The sequence below is a fragment of the Meriones unguiculatus genome, chromosome 16, assembly GCF_030254825.1.
Source record: "Meriones unguiculatus strain TT.TT164.6M chromosome 16, Bangor_MerUng_6.1, whole genome shotgun sequence".
Taxonomy (NCBI): Eukaryota; Metazoa; Chordata; class Mammalia; order Rodentia; family Muridae; genus Meriones; species Meriones unguiculatus.
In genome coordinates, this window is record NC_083363.1 from 55,884,608 (window position 1) to 55,898,497 (window position 13,890).

General features: G+C 41.9%; 1 protein-coding gene and 1 non-coding gene across 5 annotated transcripts in view; both read right to left on the reverse strand.

Annotated features, from left to right (window-relative positions):
• Positions 1-13,890, reverse strand: part of Prim2 (DNA primase subunit 2) — a 226,208-nt gene that overhangs the window by 113,946 nt on the left and 98,372 nt on the right. The gene's annotated exons all lie outside the window — the stretch shown is intronic.
• LOC132648463 (small nucleolar RNA SNORA17) lies at positions 11,011-11,142 on the reverse strand. The gene has a single exon (XR_009586861.1). It is a non-coding gene; the product is annotated as a small nucleolar RNA SNORA17 (small nucleolar RNA).

Sequence of the window (13,890 nt, forward strand, 5' to 3'; positions counted from 1 at the left end):
CCCTGGGTGGGAGGCTAACCCATTTCATCCTCCTTCCTCATCCTTCCAACCTTCTCCTACTCTATGCCTTCTACTCTCTTCTAAAATCTTTTTTAAAGTTTATGACTATTGTGTTACTAGTTTGTCTACTTTGCTTTGAATCACCATTACCTCCACTTTTGTTCATCACTGATTTTCCTTTGTCCCACAAGCTGCTCTTCTTTATCTTCTGCACAACCACCCGTGCTTTCTTCTGCTCTGACCCCGGCTTGTGCCACCACTTTGGTCTACGGGTTTACTTCTCTGTCCCAGTCTCATTTCCACTAGTCCTTGTGCACTTAACTCTCCAACTGCTCATTGAAAACAAGGTATTATTTTAAACTCCAGGGATCTAGAGACTTTAGACACCGAATGGAACACATTAATATCCCTAATATCTAACATTATCCATGTCTGAACCACAGATTTAGAAACCTGAGGTAAGAGATTGTAACTGAAATCATGAAAGCTGTTTAAGTCTTTACATAATATATATATATATAAAATCCTAACAAATTAGTTAATATCTACTATCAAAAGGCTATATATTTATTAATAATCTTTTACAGTATCAAATATCAACTGCATTTAGTAAGTAAGCAAAATTCTGGGATTTCAGGTTTCCCACAGTGAAACAGCAGCTCCTATTAACTGTGGACACAGGTTTCAACCAAAGCAGAAAAGATCATAGTTCAATCTTGGGGAGAAACCGCCTGAAGTATTTCATAAAATCTTTGCTGAAAACAAAACAAACAAACAAACAGGCAACAAACTATCAGGAAAAAAGTATTCCACTTTCTTAAATATTTTATTTTATTTTATTATTTTATTTTATTTTAATTTGCCAGCATGTATGTCTGTGTATCGTATGCTTGCAGAGGCCAGAACATGGCCCTAGGTTCCTGGGAACTGGAGCTACATAGTTATGAGGCACCATGTGGATGCTGGAAACGGAACCTGCATCCTCTAGAAAAGCAGCCAGTGTTCTTCACCACTGAGCCAACTCCCCACCCTCACTCCCTCACCCCTACCTGCATGTTTTGCTAAAACAACAAACAAGTTAAAAATGCAAGACAACTAATTTGTGATGGAATTTAAAAACAGAGAGCCAGCTACAAAGACCACAGTATGAAGGAGAAAAGTGGGTACAGGAACAAGAGGATGGAAGGACAAAGGGGTTCCCCAGAGTTAGAAAGAGTATCTTCAAATGTTTAGAGAATGTGACTAGGAGATCAAGAAAAGAAGCCGTTCCAACAAAATGTCACAACACTTGTACAAATCAACCTACATGATTGTTTTATAGAGCAGAACTTATTAAATACTATTTGTATAAAGGCAATCTGTATTTAAGGCAAGCTTAAGTGAAAATGGAAAGGGTCTTTTAATATACCTGGGTAGCTCAATCTATTTTAGCATCCAAATTACTAGAGAAGGGGGGAGAAAAATGTACCCACAGTCTTGAAGTTTGTATGTGCATCAGTCCAATTGTATCTAGCAGATGCTGTTTCCTTAAAGTAAACCATCACCTCAGGCTGTAATAATCTGTCTGCTTCCTCTTCCACATAAATCCTTGACCTTGGAGGGGAGGGGTTTAATAAAGATACTTCATACAGGACTGAGCGCATCGAGGTCTCTCACTCTCTGAACTGTCCAGTTGTGGGTCTTTGTGTGTACAGGCATCTACTGGAAAAAGAGCCTTCTCTAATGTGGGTTGAGTGATGCATTAATCAATGGGTATAACAGTTTTATTTACAGTAGTTTTATTGCAATACTGCTTTTAACAGAATAATAGTCGCAGGTTTTCCCTAGGCTTATAAGCTGTCTTGTCATAGGTTCTAGACCACTTTAACAGTGTGAGGTGAGGATTCCATCTCATCGAGTGGGCCACAAATCCAATTTCTCAAGCATATGGTTATTCCTCTGACATTTCTGCCACTGTTCCACCAGCATAGCTTGCATGAAAGTCACTGCTCTAGGTGGCAGAGTTTGGACCGACGCTAATGATTACCTTTTCTTCCAGCATTCAGAGTACCCTGTAATACCATGAATACTAGCCAGTGGGGGTGCGGGGTCTAGTTAGGCACAAAGTCAACTTCTCCCTGTTCAGTGACATAAGAAAGTGTTGTCTTCAGTGATAGGGCCTTGCCTTCAGGCTGTGGACAGCAACCAATAAAGAGCCTTAGCAATAGATGTGATATTTGGTTAGAAATGACTGGAATATAGGAGAGAGCAAGGGTCTAGAGAACCCCTTTGGCCAATGACTCAACAAGATATAACCTATTCCAGGTCCTGGAGGTTTTACTTGGTGGCATAAACTGTCTCCCTAGACTCCATTTATATTCCTTTCATGTATGTATATATTTTAGGAATGCCCTAACTAAAGTTATAGGTTTCCATACAGTTTTTCAAACGGTCTTTTGAGTCAGTAGTCCCTCCGTATATCCCCTCCATTGCTCTTCTCTTCCATTCCCTCCCTATTTACCAGCACATTCTGGTGTACCCTTTGTCTCTCGGTAACGCTGCACTATTATTTCCCCTTCCTCGGGAAACTCTCTTCTCCCCACCCCGCCACCCAGTTCCTTAACCAGTGCGGTAACTTGGATTGCAACAACACATGTCCTGATAGCTTAAATGCAAACATCTACATCTAAGAGAAAACATACAATATTTATCTTTTTTGATCCCAGTTACCTTACTCAGGATGATTTTATTTCTAGCACCATCCATACCTATGAATTTCATAACCTCATTTTTCTTAGCAATTGATTAATATTCCACTGTGTAAATGTACTGCATTTTTATTGTCCAGTCATTGGCTGATAGGCATCTCAGTTGTTTTCAATATCTGGCTATTATGAATAGAGCAGCAATGAACATGGATGAGCATGTATCTCTGTAAAAGGATATAAAGTCCTTTGGGTATATGCTCAAGAATGGTATAGCTGGATCATGAAATAGATCTAGTCCTAGCTTCCTGAGGAACCATCACACTTATTTCCATAGTCTCTGTACCCGTTTGCATACCCACTCACCAGCAAGGTGTATTTGCCTTACCTCATATCCTTGCCAGCATGAGCACACTCTCCTGCTCTCGCTCTCTCTCTTAATCTTGGCCAAACTGAACGGGTGAGGTGAAATCTCAAAGTCGTTTTGAGTTGTATTTCCTTCATGGCTAAGGAGGCTGAACATCTGTGCTTCATCTTTTGAAAACTCTGCTTAATCTTATACCACATCTTTTAATTGATGGTTTGTTTTCTTGATGCTCTAATTCTTTATATATTCTAGATTCTAACCCTCTATCAGATGTATAGTTATTGATAAAGAAGTATTCCAATTCTGTGGCCTGCTGCTTCACTCAAATGACTGTATCTGTTGTCATACAAAAATCTTTGAAGCTTTATGAGGTAACAGGCACTAATTATTGATCTCAGCACCTATCACTACAAGTGTCCTGCTCAGATAGTCCTCTCCTATGACAATGAGTTCAAGCCTTCCCCCCCCATTTCTCTCCAACAGATTCAGAATATCTTGTCTTATGTTGTAGTCCTTCATCCATTTGGAATTAAGCTTTTGTGATAAACATGGATCTATTTGCATTCTTGTACTGTAGCCATCCAGTCTGACCAGCACCATTTACTGAAGATAATTATTTTTTCCCAGTATGTATTTTTGGCTTCTTTGTCAAAAACTAGGTGTCCACAAGTGTGTGGACTTATGTCTGGGGTTTTGGTTCTATTACATTGATAAAGATATGTTTGTAATGCCAAAACCATGCTGGTTTTAATACTATTGTTCTTTAATACACCGTGAAATCTAGAGTAGTGATACCTTCAGCAGCTCTTTTATTACTGAGGAATGTTTAGCAATCATGTGATTTTGGTGTTTCCATATAAGGTTGTAGATTATGTTTTCCATTTCTGTGAAGAATTGTGTTTGAATGTTGATGGGGATTGCACTGAACTGCTTTTGGTAGGGTGGCCATTTTCATTGTATTAATCGCTACTGATCCACAAGCATGTGAGATCTTTCTATCATCTGCTTTAGTAGTTTTCTTCAGTGTCTTAAAGCTTTTATTATACAAGTATTTTACTTGTATAATAGAGTTATTTCAAAATATTTCTTTCTTTTTATTTAAGCTATTGCAAAATGTACTGTTTCCCTGATTTCTTTCTTGATTGGTTTGTAAACCATATTCAGAGAGTCTACTAACTTCTGTGCATTAACTTTATATCCTGAAAATTATACACACAGACACACACACCCACACACACACACAATTGAAACCAGGTTTATTATGTAGCTTTGGCTGTCCTAGAAGTCATGTAGACCAGGCTTGCCTTAAGCGAAGAGATCTGCCTATCTCTGCCTCCCAAGTATTGGGATTGAAGTTGTGTACCAACACACCCAGCTGCTGGAAACATTATCAACTATAAAGTTCCCTGGTAGAGTTTCACGGGTTTCATGTTCAGAACTATATTATATACAAATAAAAGATATTTTAACTTCTCCCTTCCTGTCTGTATCCCCTTGGTGTCCTTCAGTTATCTTAATGCTCTAGCTAAGACCTCAAATACTTTATTGATTAGGTATGGAGAGTGGACAACCTTGTCCTTGTTCTTCTTTTTAGTGAAAACGCATTGAGTTTCTCTGTTTCTGTTGATGTTTTCTGCAGCCTCGGTGCAAATTGCCTTTATTATGTTAAGAAACGTCCCTTGTATCTCCAGACTTTTACCATGAGGGGACATTGAGTTTTATCATGAGGGATGTTGAGTTTTGTCACAACTTATCTGTATCTACTGAGATAATGATGTGTTTTTGTCTTTCAGTCAGTTTATATGGTGAAATATCATATCCTCTTTAGGGTCCTTCAGCATATTCATAATTGTTATTTTATGAGCTTCAGCTACACTATGCTTCTCAAGGCTGATTGCACTGACTTCTGGGGGAGGCATACTATGGTCTCGGCTGTTTGTGTATGTGTGGTTTTGTGCTGGGATCTAGGCATCAGGAATTATGGTTTTGGTGTAGATGTCTGGTCTGATTGTGGGTAGTCCACTCTCAGGTTGCTGTTGCTCACTACAGATGACAAGCGAGTGCTGTGAATGTGGTGTCTGATAGTGTCTATGCTTCTTACTGTTGGCTTGTCACACAAAGGATTGCAAACGGATTAGGGGAAAAGCTGAGAATGGCAGCAAAAAAGCTAGAGGGACACTGGGAGTAGAGGCAATGCAAGAGGAGGGGGCCCCTGGTAGGAGGTTGCTGCAGGACTAGGAGTAATTTGGGAGACCAGAATGGAGGACAGAAAGCAAAGTGAAAATCACCTACCTGCACCCCATCTCAGAGTAGCCACTGGAAACTGCTTGTAGAAAGTGTTTCTGTGGGTCTACAAGTGGCACAAAAGGAACAGAGATGGCCTAGAATGGCTAGTGTGCTATATTTTAACTGTACAGCTTTATCAGTTAATACTACCTTAGATAAGTTACTCTAGAAACACAATCAGCTTAAATATGTGGCTATAAATGAGGTAACTGATTACAGCTGCTGTTAGTATACATTAAAATAGTGGCAGTATATACTATTTTTCTGCACAAGAACCTGACTAACTGCCTATTCTGAATCAAGGGCAACATCTCAACTCTGTTCGTACCCTGCATACAGAACAGTTTGATTCTCCAAAAATCAATAAGTCAAATATTTGACTGATCTGTATGCTCTAATTAAAGAATTCACATCATAAGGTCACAATGTTCTACCCGTGTCTTCAAGTTTTCCACATTAACAGTCAATATCAGAGACTAGATTTTCCTAGGCTTAAATGTCACTATCTGTTCTCATTGGAAAGGTGACAAAGCCATAAATGTGATTCAATAGTGTTTTTACAAAGACGGTGAAGATGTGTCTGCTGTGAAAATGCCAAAGGCTCACCGTGCACGGCATTTCTCATCTCAGAGTCTCTACCTTCACAGGCTACAGAAACACGTGAGGAAGCACAGCGCCCTGCAGAAACACAAGAGACTTCCAGAGGGAGACTTGGCCCAAGGCTCCGTACCTGGGGTGACAAGTGGCTGAACAGGCTCATCACAGACTATGCCAATTGCCAGCGATAGACATACACCTAGATAATCACAAATTTGCTGATAACAAAATCAGGGCCTGACTAGCCAGTGTATCTCTGCATGAGACACTTGACTCCAAACTCTGCTCCTCCACCTCTGCTTCGGGGTTTACAGATAACGGTGTGAAGCCTAGCATCAAAATCTGAAGTTCAGAATGAAGCAAGGAAGCACAGGCAAATAAGTTAACATTTTTATTTTAAAAAGCCTTGCCTTTGGGTGTACTTGAGGAAACACGTCTCACAAAAACAACCCCATAATTATATTGTAATATTTGTTTGCAAAACTCGAGCTCAGAGCCGGGACATATGGTTGCTAGGCAAGACAGTTCCCACTGAGCTGTATTCCCAACTATGCCGTACACAGCTTAGCTAGTATTATCCTATGCATCTTACTCAGGGTTCAGAGTTGTGATAGTTGATAAATACCAACCAGGAAATGTTATAAAAATGTGCTTACAAAATATTACAGAGAATATTAATGAAAGAGACCTATTCCAACAAAGCCAGACACAAATCTAAATCAACTCACCTAAATGTCTCAGTGACCCTGAGCTATATGCCATTATTTATTTCCTGTTTTTTCACCCTGAAAGCCACTGCTTCTGAGCACAGATTGCACCATACACACAAATAATGTTGCCCTGAACACTTCCTAAACATCCAGTACAGCTACTGCCCTTGCCCCATCCTCAGCAAAACATGAGTGTTCCAATTCCAAACTGGGGCAAATGCATCATTCTACCTACACAAGAAAAGCATGCATCTTACACTCCCAGCTTATATAACAAATGCATATTAACCAAAGTAAGAGGTAGGATACCAAAACACACTGTCTGGTAGCAGACACAAAGCAGTTAACAATGTGTTGCCCAGCTCTAAGCAACCAATGCTCACAAGCTTTTGATCTTTCCCTGTAATCTTCCCACTTGTAAAGCAGTTGTCAGGGATGGGGTTTACAGGTCCAAGGGTTAAAAATAGCAGTTCAGTTACTAAACCAAACTGATCCCCAGTTTCCTCAAATGAAAAACTGGCGTAACAGAACCTGAACTGGTAGAAGAGCCTAGGGTCGCCTTGCCTAATCATCACTGTTACCTGCTTCACTGTATTTGCTGGACAGGCTTGGCTCACTTAATTAAGAAACCTGGGTTCAACAAGATGCTAACAGTGACAGCACTGGCCACAGGCCTGTGGCTGATTTGGCTGCAGTCCGAAATAAACATGCACAGCACAGATAGCGCCGCTTTTAAACAAGGCACCAGATCCCAACCCACCCTGACTACAGTGGTAACACCCCCAGTCTGAGCCAAACAAGAGTCTCCTCTCCAGAACAAACGAGAAGGATAAGCTTTGCCCTGTGACCTGTCTTTACGTCACTCCACAGGAGTCCCTCTCCTTGAGAAAACTAAGACCCAAAATCAGCCAACAACCTTTTCTTTCTGGAGAATTTTGGAAAATGCAATCCAGAGTTCCACTGAATAAAGCTCCCTTCTGTTTGACCCAGTGCTGTCTCAGACTTTCTAATGGCAAGCGGTAGCATCGAGGACCAAGAAGCCCACAGCTACTATATGCATCTTTGAGTATTCTATTAAAATCCAGTTGAGCAACATATAAAGCACTAATAATGTACAAAGAATACAATAATTACTCAAAACATAGCAGTGACTGTTTTAAAAGTGATATGCATGGAGATAGTGCAGAGCAGTGCCTGGCACACAGGACTTCCTTGTGGTTCTTTATTATCACAGTTACTTATTCCACGTCAAGAGATGCTGATATCTTTGGCATATTCGTGTTAATGTAACTAAGTGCAGGCACTAGAAATACAAAATAACACCCCCCTCCAAAAAAAAAAAAAAAAAAAAAACCTGGGCACAAGCTATATCATTCTCAAGGTGCTTACATGCTATCTGGGGGAAAAATCATTCCTCAAATGACAACACAGATAAAGATGACCATGGCACCTACTCACAGAAGTATGTGGGATTGTGAGTGTGTATAAGGACAAGTGACCTCATCAGGCCTTCTAAGTGATGCAGGAGGCAAGAGTTGGAAACTGAACAGAGTGGTGAGTCAGCAAAGAGCATCCCACAGAAAAGAGAAGAGCAGAGAACAGGCACCCTGCATCCCAGGAGCAAGGAGACAGCAACATGGCTGGAAAAGGGGAGGCAGAGACCATGTTGGAGGAGACTGCCAAGCCACAGAAGGGATGCTGAGCCAGTCCCAAGAGCAAAGGGGACATCAGGAGCCTGCTGCTTTTTTTTTATCTGGCTATCAGAGCTCACTGGTGAGGAAGAGTCTGAGCAGCTGGGCGATGCTTAGGGCCTAGAGCGTCTGTGCTTCTGTGCTCTGCATGCTCCAAGGCCTCGTGTGAAGACCTGGACAGCTCTGATATCTCCAACAATGTAATACTAGCAGCTCTGCCTTCTGCCTCCTGAAAAGAGAGTTTTGATTGAAAACAGGGCTAAGTTAAAGACCAAAAGGACCAGGATATCATCTGGTCTAACTGCCTTTGTTTTCTAGTTGGGGAAACCATGGCAGTGATCAGTGACACAATCAGAACCAGAACCCAGTTCTCCAGTTCCAACCCAGCACTTCTCCTTCTACTCCTGTGCCACTCAGAAGATCGGAAGGGGGCCTAACTGCCTGGGAGAGCTGGTTGCTCCCCACTGTCGAGCAAAAGCCATCTTTGCTATAGACAGCACTGGCATGTAGCATGCTGAACCAGGAAGGAAAGAGTAGCCAAGCAGAGGATGCCAGACTGCATCCAGTTCTCAGCTTTTCTCCCATGCATTAAATCCTGATTCCCTAGAAGCCCCTCTTTTGTTTTTTGTTAAAGACGGGTGATAGGGAGAGAATGACATCAGAGCTAGGCTGTGTTTAAGCATACCTGAAAGAAACAAGAACCTGTCCAGCACGTGAGAACAACACAGAAGGAGGACATGGTGGAGATGGCAGCTTCCAGGAGGCACAGGTTCTCTCAGGTACCCAGGGAACACAGAGATCTCCTCCCACAACTAAGTATCGAGACCAAATACTGAGGTCTGGGCAGCTCACAGAAAACTGCAGGAGGGTGAACTGCAGATGCCCTGACCAAATGCTCTCAGGGTGGAGCCAGGCATGAAAGGGTTACTCAGAGTTCAGGTACTTGGTAAGAAAGAGGTCAGTCTGATTTTTCTTATGTTTCATGTGTTCTGGAGATCAATGGCCTTCTACCAAGGAGGATAAAACAGTACTGGGGACAAAAAAAAAAAAAAGACAGCATTGATTCAAATGTTTTAGGACAAAATGTAGGGAAACCAAATCACAGATCCAAATGGACAGAACTGAAAATGATAAAAGATAAGTTACCCTGAGAGACCACAAACCACTTTCTTTGTTCCCTTAGCTTTCAGGGAGATTTCTGTTACATTCAGCTTTGTATACTTGCCTGGGTTTTATATTAATTGTTTACCTTCTGTTCTTTCAAACTACTCAGAAACCATCTATGTTTATCTACCACTCTGTACTTGTTTTGATCTATCAGCTTGGAAAATGGAAGTCATCACGTTTGCCACCATCCTGAAGATAAAGTACCCTGAACAGCCACGTGCCTAGCACCTTTGTTCTTGCCATCTCACTTAAGCATGCCTATCACTGTCCTTAGTAGGCAGGCAGTTTGCAGTGCCTGCCTAGAAAGAGAGAGCAGATGATATATACAACATCTCCCTCAAGTAAGCTCTGGCCATGTTATCTTTTGCTATCACCAACACTTTTTTAATCTTTAATTCTCCAAGAACCTTCTCTTATTTTCTAGCCAGCATGCTTTTGTGTTGATTTTTTTAACTTTTTAATTGGTTCTTTGTGAATTTCACATTATTCACCCCAATTCTACTCAACTCCCCTTCCCCTTGAATCTGTGCCCCCCAACAAATAAATAAATAAATAGCTGGATAAATAAATAAGTGTTCATTGTGGGGGCTGTACAGTGTCTCACAGTGTGCTCTTCTGTCCACACGTCTTTGCCTGCAAATGTGCAGTGTAATGCCTCACAGGTCTGATATGAGGCCTCTGGCTTCTGCTATTCTGTCAATGCTGGAACCTCACTGAGACTCCTCTCCTATATCCTGTTGTTGTCCTGTGTCATAGAGATCTGTAGGCTCGGCCCCTTCCTGCACTCCAGCAGTTCATCAAGAGTGTAGATGTTGGGGTGGGCCACTTTGAAGCCCTGGATCAGGGCTGAGAGGAATCTGAGCTGGTGCCCGCCTGCTCTCCTTCTCGCACATCATGGGGGCCAGCTCACCTGTAAGCCCCCCCCCCAGTGTGGGTTACAGCACCAGCTCTACTGTGCTGCAGCAGGTGAGGACCAGGGCCAGCTCTCCTGCTCTCATGACCCCAAGACCAGCTGGCAGCACAGGCTGGGCCCTCACCATGGTCCCTGGGTGGCATAGTTCCATCCGGTCTATAGTTCTACCTCTCTTCACTGTAACCACATCCTTCTGTTTCTCTTTTCCACTTCTCCACCATTTACTTGCTCCTCTTAGTGTTGCCTGTGGTCCCAGTGTCTGGGGTCATCTCAGGCATGGTCTGCCCCCGCCCTGCACGGTGCCGGACTGGTGGTCCTGTCAGGCTGCTCCCTGTCTAGGCCCCATGGTGCCAGTCTGGTGGTCATTTAGGGCTTGCTCCTCACCTGGGCCACCTGAGTGAGCCCACGTGAGGGTCTTCTGTCTCAGACTGGGTCCAAGACCACCCTGTGGTCCCAGGGTGGATTCTTCTATTCTCCAGTTTGCTTCCTCAATGTAGGCCTGTGCCGCACTAGACTGGTGGTCATGTCAGGCTAGCTCTCTATCCGGGCACCCTGGTGCCAGACTGGGGGTCGTCTCAGGCTCGCTTTTTTCAGGAATGTTAGGCTATTAATCATTCAGATGTTCTTAGGTCAGAACACTGCGTATAGACATGGCCTCTCTCTTCTCTGCCACCTGCTGACGCACATGTGACACAGCAGCCACACCTGCTACGCCTCTAAGTGAGGGGTGGATTGATTTTTATTGCTATCATTTATCTGCCACTGCAGAAGCATCTAATTCAATGTAGTGAAAGGCACCGGCAGGCACTGACTGCCTCTGAAGCTCACCAACATTTTATGCACAGATTCTGTTCAGAGGTTCTTGAAACATGAACCCCCTGGTATCTTAGGAAAGGTGCACATCCTCAAACTTGTCCAGACTGATCATGATTAGCAAAAACAACAGTCCATCTTGATTCCTAAAATTTCACTTTGGAGCTTAGATTGACATACCTGGAATCCTGAGTGCTCTGCGATGTCATTCAGACACCCAGAAGCACTGACGATACACTTAGACATCTGTCAGGAGCCTGTGGCAGAGGCTGGCAGCGTCAGCATGATTTAGGACAGTCCTGAACCACCAGGCTGCTATCTCAGTATGATGAAGCAGCGAGCTAGCACATGTTACAGGCATGAGAGGCAGGACAATGTCCTCTGATAAGATGCTCCGCAACTGTGCCCATCGGGTCAGCACAGCCACTCACTTGCCAGCATGAAAGCGTTGCAGCTGCCCCAGTAATTCCCTTTTCAATACTAGATCACAACAAGTGTTCTCTTCCTCTCTGCTGCTTCTCCCAGTCTTAACTAAACCCTGGACTTTCCTTCTCCTTCATGTTTCACATCATTCACTTGTATTAGCTGCCTTCAGATATAAAGTACCTGTAGCTTCCTGTTCTAATCCCCATGCAACAAGGTACATCCTTCTTATCAGTGTCATTAATCAATGAAAAAGTTGATGAGAGAGTCAATCAACATGATACACCATTCAGTTAAGCGGAAACATTGGTCAGGTAAAATTCAGAATAAGTTGTCAGGCTTCATAAAATTGATCTTTATCCCAATAAAAATTGGCTAAAGAGTCATTCTTTATTTTTCAAAAGCAAAGAAAACACAGCTTAAAAGCACTCATAAAATTAATGATATCACGTTGGTAGTAAATCAAACCATAGAGACTTCAGAAGTCACTTACAGGTCAACTGCAAAGCTCAATTTAAAGGCTATCATTTGTTTGTTCATTTGTTTTGTAAGGGAAATCGGCCTATGGACTATAAGCCTGGCCTGTCCAAAGATTTGAATAAGCAGATTCTTAAAGGGCCTTCTTGAGACAGGGAGAGATGTGAAACCAGTCAGTAGCATAATTAACCTGATAAAGAAGACAGAACTTAACGAGCATTGAAAGTATTATCCACTCTGTGGTTTTCAGAAGCCTTGTCATCTGTGAGACTGCAGAGCCTTCAGCTCTCAAAGGAAGGGCTGACTGAGATCCAGGGATGTTCCTGAAAAAACATCAAAGCTCTTTCAAGGGCTCACCAACTCACACTACATTAAATACTGAATACAACAGGTATGTCCTGTCTTTTCTGCTGGTACCTACTGGCCAACAGTAGACTTTTTTCCCCCCTATCCCCCATCATCCTGATATCTAACAAGCTACTTGTAGCTCTAGTTATCAGCAAATTCAAGTCTGAGAAAAAAGCTGCACTGGACCTGTACAAGGTTGCCACACCAACTGTATTAGCTACTTTCATTGTGACAAAACACTGACAGAGCTACTTTAGGCAGGAGGGGGTTTACTTGGGTATCACTGTTTCAAGGAAGAAAATCCACCATGGTGAAGACCGCTGGTGTTCCATCTTGATCCATCGCAATGGAAAGTTGTAGTTTGCTCACACTGTGGCAGACCAGAAAGCAGAGAGCTAAGGCCAGAGCCACAGTGAACTATAACCCCATAAGGGGCTGACATCTATCAGCTGAGCGTGACATTCCGAACTCTAACAGCTTCCCAAAGTAGTACTGCATGTAGACACCAAGTGTTTCAACATATGATATAAACCAAACTCAAGAACACATACAAAGATCATTCACCATGATCAAGATGGCTTTATCCCAGAAATGCAGGGGTGACTCAATATGAGAAAGTTAATAAATGCTATAAATTAAATTCAAGAACAGAAATCACATGGTCATCTCAATAGATGAAGAAAAGGCTTTTGACAAAACTTAACACCATTTCATATTAAAAGTCCTGAAGAAACTTGAAATAGAAGGAATATACCTCAACATAATAAAAATGACATATAGCAAGCCTATAATTAACATTTCCACTAAAATCAGGAACAAGATACTTTCTCCACTAGTAGCAATATAGTACTAAAGTCTAACTAGAGCAATAAGATAGGAGAAGGAAATAAAGGGGATACAAATAGGAAAGTAAGATGTCAAAGTATCTCTATTTGGTGGTGTGATTCAATATGAGCCCAGAAAGAATCCACAAAAAAAATACTTAAAAGTGATAGCACTTCAACAAAGTTTCAGGATAAAAGATTAACATACAAAAATCAGTAACCTTCCTATATATACTAATGACAAACAGGAGGAACAACCCATTTTCAAAAGTCTCAGTAAATAAACAAATAAATATAACCATCTTAAAATAAACCTAAATAAAGTATATGAAAAAAACTTCATAATAAAAACTTTAAAACACTGAAGAAAAAAATTGGAGAAAATACTAGAATATGGAAAGAATTCCCAGGCTCAGGGAGTTAGAAGAGTAAATATTGCAATCATGACCATCCTATCAAAAGCAATCTAAAGAGTTGCAATACAATCAACATTCTCCACAGAAAAAGAACAGCAATCTTACAATTCATATGAAAGTGCAGGTAAGTCTAGCTAGGCAAAGCAATCCTGAGGGGCGAGGAAGCTTTCCTAT